Raw genomic sequence first — 5,520 nt, forward strand, 5'->3', positions numbered from 1 at the left:
GGTACAAAATGAATGATTTTATCTAACATTGTACCTAAAAACCTTTTAAAAATGTTCTTTTCTTGATAGATCATTCCTATATGCAAACAGGATTAGTGAGCACATTCTTGGAGAACTTATCTCGCATTTCTCCTTTCTGTCTCGCTTCCCCCTCCTGCTGCTGGCGTCGCTGCAGCTGGTCCTCCCCCCGCCTCTCCTCCAGCTCCCTGTCAGTCCAACTGGCTCTGGTGTTGGATTATTTATAAGTTGTCCAGACCGTCCCTTACTGAATGTCCAGGTTGTCCACCAATGAAACAAGCGAAAAACAGTTCAGTTTGCTGTCTTCGTCTCTGAATCACTGAAGCACAGTATTTGTCTTCTCCACGCTGATGCCAGAGAGTAAACCAGCGGGGGCTGTAAAAGCTCAGTTGCAGGTAAACACAGAGATATAGTTCCAGTCCAAATGTCCAGCAGGACTCCATACAGTAGTTTGCTGCATGGCATTTCCCAGATATCCAGGAATCAGGATCAGCGGACATCTTAGTGCCTTTAGTGTCCAGGTGGCAGAAATCATCATGTCCTTTTTCGCTTCTTTATCAACTGTCATTGGCTGGTGATGAAGGAGGGACGTCATCTGATCGGCAGGACAGGTCTGAGTTGAGGTCGGAGGTCAGACTCACCGCAGCGAGGCTCAGACAGAGGAAAAGGAAAGAAGCAAATAAGAGTCCATTAGGGTTTGTTCGGCTTTCTGTGTCTTTTTTTTTCTTTTTACAAACACATATAAACATGAAACATGTTAAAAGCTGTAGTCTCTTTTAACCTGTACAATATTAACCTATGTAAAATGTAAGTTTATGTTAACTTCATCTGAGTCACGTTTCACCAGAGAACAATGGATTTCTCTAAATTTGTCGATCTTAGTGCTGCAGACTGTGAGGTCAGCGGGCAGCCCTCCTCTCAAGGCCTAAGAGAGACATGAGGCTGGATAATGTCCAGGTCGGTACCTTACTCTGACCTCTGACCCCTCCAGTTATACAGCCAAAGGATCATTTCACCAAGTTGGTGTTATAATCTGATTACGACACAATATATTAAACATTGTTCTTTGGGGAGAATTTTATTATTTAATTTTATTTTTCAGCTTCTCCTCCTTCAGGAAAGTCATAATTCCACTTTTAGCATGCAAAAAGGTTGTTCCCATGTTTTTATTTCAGTGAGACATCTCTCAACTGGTTTTTCTTTGAAAGTGTAGGAACACTAAAAAACAAAAAATAAAACAAACAAAACAAAACAAACACAAGTATTTCATAAAAGTAATTTTATTTTCTGACTTGTGAGGCTTAATCCTATTTTATAATATCAGTAAATATTATTTTGCATGCACTGGTTTCATACCAAAATTCAATTTCTTTTATTTATTTATCTTTTACTTAACATGTAACAAGCTGCACATGTGTCCACCATTTCATCAATTTAGTTTGATGGTTTGTTTTGTTTGGGTGTGGCAGAGTCTGATCATGCTGAGGATTTCTCCTGTTTGTGGTCCCCTCACTTTTGCCCAATCCTTTCCTAATGAGGGTATGGCTGCTTCTCCTGCTTCTACCCCATTTAATCTATATGAATGGATTAATCCAGTCATGTCTTCTATCCACTTATCGGGGTCTTCTGTTACAGGTGTTATTCCTTCTACAGCCTTTCTTGCCTCTTTTAAGGTCCAGGGTGCAAAAACATATAAGTTTTGTGCACCTTCCTCTAATGAAGGGTACAGTCGTACTGCTGGGACTGGGGCAGACGGAGCTGCTGCAGCGGCGGGGGGAGGAGCAGCTGCAGGAGCTTCCACTCCCTGCACCGTTACAGCACTCCGTGTGCTTAGAATGATTTTATTATCTTTCAGTCTAACAAATAGGTTTTTTGCTTCTACGAATTTTTTGTCTTTAACCTTTTTAGTTTGTTCTTTCCGGTCTATGGCTGCTTTTAACCATAATTTAGCACATCTCAGCTCATCCTCCTTTTTAGCCTTTTTTATCCCCTTTTTTCTTGCTACACTACTCTCCAAAATTCCCACAATTGTTTGCCATCGATCAATTTTTAGCTTCCCATCTATTTTATATTTCTTTTTCCATTTTTTTTATGTGTACAATGCTACCAGGAAATCTGGACAGCATGTATTTTTCATCCCCATCGGGACCCTCAGCAAGTGAGGATTTACAAGAATTTGCATTTCCCATTATTCAACTTACTTGCAATTTGAGCTTTTATTTATTTAAATTTAGTCCAGATTCGTTGACTCCTAGGGAGTACTATGAACTGGTGATCTTTTCAGTAGGCCAGCAATTAAAAATACCTTGTTGTGGTATTCTCCGCTTCAACTCTTATCGAGTGGGAGAATCTCGCCTTTGCATCCACAAGAGGTTTGCTGTTTAACCCCACTGTTTTTATATGAGGTAAAATACTGAGCAGTATTTAAACCTCCAATCACTCTTTCACACACACACATCAAAGCAGCAAACAAACAGCAATATCAGCACAATAATAACAGAACAGTAATAATAAGCTTCCTATCTCATGAGGACTTACCCTTAAGAGGTGTCCTCTAAGTAAGGAGGCTCTCTAAGAGCCTTTCCTTTTGCCTTTAGTTGAAACTCTGTCAACTGGGACCCTTATAACTTCTTTAGTCAAGCTGGTATCTGACAAGGACTCAAACCTTTCTTTAGTCAAGCTGGTATTTGACAAGGACTCAAACCTTTCTTTAGTCAAGCTGGTATCTGACAAGGACTCAAACCTTACTTTAGTCAAACTGATATTTGACAAGGACTCAAACCTCTAAAATAGTCATTTTAAAATTCACCTACGTTTCTGTAGTTTTCGGGTTGTCCAGTCGGATCTCGTCACTCCGCCGTTGGCAGACAAAGTCGGACATGTGTCGCTGGCCCAGCAAAGAATTTTGCTTCCTGGGTCTTTCTTTCCAGGTCCAGTTGACTCTGGCCGTGCACGGATTCAGCGCGTCTTCCTCTGCCTGACAGCGGGCGGGGAGAGATCCCGGATTTCGGCACCAAATGATAGGTACTTTTTCTCGAACCTATATAAAAAGACCACAGACAACGTATATGAATTTTATAGACAAAGCTTTTGCAAAAGGAGAACTCTCCGCCACCGCCTCTCCAGGCCGTTCACAGAGAATTCTGGTCTGCTTTCGCGTGAGCCCCTGTTTTATTGTCAAGCAGAACAGCCAAAAAGGGGCAGTCAGGAAAACAACAAAGGTCGTAAAACTTCTAACCTAAACAAACCAGCAACTCAGTTCCAGGTGTGATATCTGATCTACGATCTGAGCCCAGTTCAGCTCTGTCGACAAAGAGGGAGGATAAACAAGAGACAAAATACGACTGCTCACAGGCAGTTAGGAGGTATTCTGGTTGATAAGAATTAAGGTCTGGGAAACACAGAGTTAACTGTCTCACATGAAGATGAAACAGTCAGTCGTACCCTCCAGGTCAGTTTATACACGCATAAGGAATAAAACTCTTTAATCTAAAAATCACAATAATACTNGCCATAGAAATGTGAAGCGTAAGAATCTCTGACCAGCAGCAGCAGCAGAACCACAGAGAGGAACATGGTGGCTGTGAAAGTGTCTCCACACAAAGTCAGAGTTTGTTAGAAACCAGGAGGTTTGATGTGATCCACGCCCTCTCACTGCTTACGGTCCAGGAAATGAAAATGTTTGTGGCTTTACGCAGAAACCTGGTATGAGGAAGATTTATTTTACTGAAAGATAATGATCAGAGATAGAGTGAGTGAAGTAAACACAAGGATGTGCACTAAGTATTATCTGTGAATATACATGTATATCTGTGAGCATCTTCTTTATCAATATCTGATTGTGGCTTAACTTTCTTGTAGACGTTGTCGGAGTGTGACTAAGATTTATAGTCACCAGTATTTGCTGTGGTTGTTCATCTCCACCAGTCATTGGGTCTTTCACAGAGACATACTTTAAATTCACAACTAATATGAAATTAGAAAGATCAATTAACCAATTAACAGTGATGTTTTTGGACCCAGAATCCAAGTATGCAATAAGAGAACCTGCAATCCAGGTTACTACAGCATCACCATCACACGGGCCATAAATATTTATATTACGTGTATTTATAAAATTTTAACAATCATTTTTGGCAAGAAAATATCCATAAACGAAAAAAAACTTCAATCCTAAACAAATTCCTTTGAATGGATCCAAAAATATTGTTTTTAGCCACAAACTGTTGGTTTAATATCTTCATCTATGATTTGATTGAGAAAAAATAAACAAATAATTTTGCAGATAAACCAAAGTAGTCTAAAAAATATATATCTGGACAGACGAGACAGGAAGGGAAAACATGTTTTTTTCCACATAAAACCAACTTGAACTGTTTGAATAAAGATAAATTATTTTGATGACGGTCAAAGTGATTTATAATCATCAGATCAGCTCCATACACACCTGAATATAAACTTTGTTTTCTCATGATTACACATCTTCACATCTCATTACCTTCATTGAACACCAACCACTTTGTCACTTTTGCCCAGACAATAAAGAACCCGGCGTCTCAGTGCATAATAACGGCTTTTGTTTGAATAATTACTGTGGCTTCAGCTTTCAGGTGTAACTGTAAGCAGGAACAAAGCTGCAGTCTGTGCATAACAGCAAATAGTTAACAGAACAGGAGAAAACTGCTGAGTATCTGGAATGATTCACACGAGGAACAAGGAAGAAATTCCCTCTCAAGACTTCAGCAACACTTGAAATGCAGGAAAACAACTTTAGTAGCAGAACATTTCAATTTCTGGCCTTCACCAGTCGCACTGTCACAAAGACACTTAGAGACATAAAGAAAAGGAGAAATATAGAAAAATGTCTTGATTGTTATTTTGTAAACTTAAAGAGTTTAGAACTGATTCAAATGTTTCTTTTGTTTGCACATTGTTTATGCTAAAAATAAAACCCAACATATGAAATGTTCCTCACATGTACTGAGCTTTTAATATGAAACATAAAGCAGTTTTGACTCTTTAGCATCATTCATACACATGGAAAAGTGCTTTATAATAAAACACAAAAATACAAATAAAATAAAGTGTAAGGATAAAGAAAAATATGTGGAAAGAAAAGCATGAAGAGAACCAGTACATCTAATGACAGTGTTGTGTTCAAGACCACCTAACCCGAGACCGAGACAAGACCGAGACCAAATGCGGTCGACTCCAAGACGAGACCGAGAAAATGGTCTTAAGACCGGTCTCGAGACCAAGACCAACTTCGAGTACCACAACACTGTCTAATGATCAGATTATCTTGATTCAAAAATTGTTGAAAACAAATATAAAACAATATTAAAAGTCTTGTCCAACTGGATTAGTAAAAAATAAATATTGTATCACATTAAAAGACAAAACAGTCCACTTAACACTTAATCTGACTAATTTTGTTATTAATATTCGGTAACACTTTATTTGAAGGGGGTTGAATAAGACTGACATAACACTGTCATAAAC

At 38.9% G+C, this 5,520-nt stretch overlaps 1 long non-coding RNA gene across 1 annotated transcript in view; it reads right to left on the reverse strand.

Moving 5' to 3' along the window:
* The window catches only part of LOC106944680 (uncharacterized), a 6,949-nt gene extending 3,836 nt beyond the window's left edge, over nt 1–3,113 (reverse strand). Inside the window, exon 1 of the long non-coding RNA XR_001424387.1 lies at nt 1,919–3,113. This is a non-coding gene — a long non-coding RNA (uncharacterized LOC106944680). The remainder of the gene's footprint in view (nt 1–1,918) is intronic.
* Between the last annotated feature and the right edge of the window lie 2,407 nt (nt 3,114–5,520).

The sequence above is a fragment of the Poecilia latipinna genome, unplaced genomic scaffold, assembly GCF_001443285.1.
Source record: "Poecilia latipinna isolate Pla-1442-1.1 unplaced genomic scaffold, P_latipinna-1.0 Scaffold108, whole genome shotgun sequence".
In the NCBI taxonomy this organism is placed as follows: domain Eukaryota; kingdom Metazoa; phylum Chordata; class Actinopteri; order Cyprinodontiformes; family Poeciliidae; genus Poecilia; species Poecilia latipinna.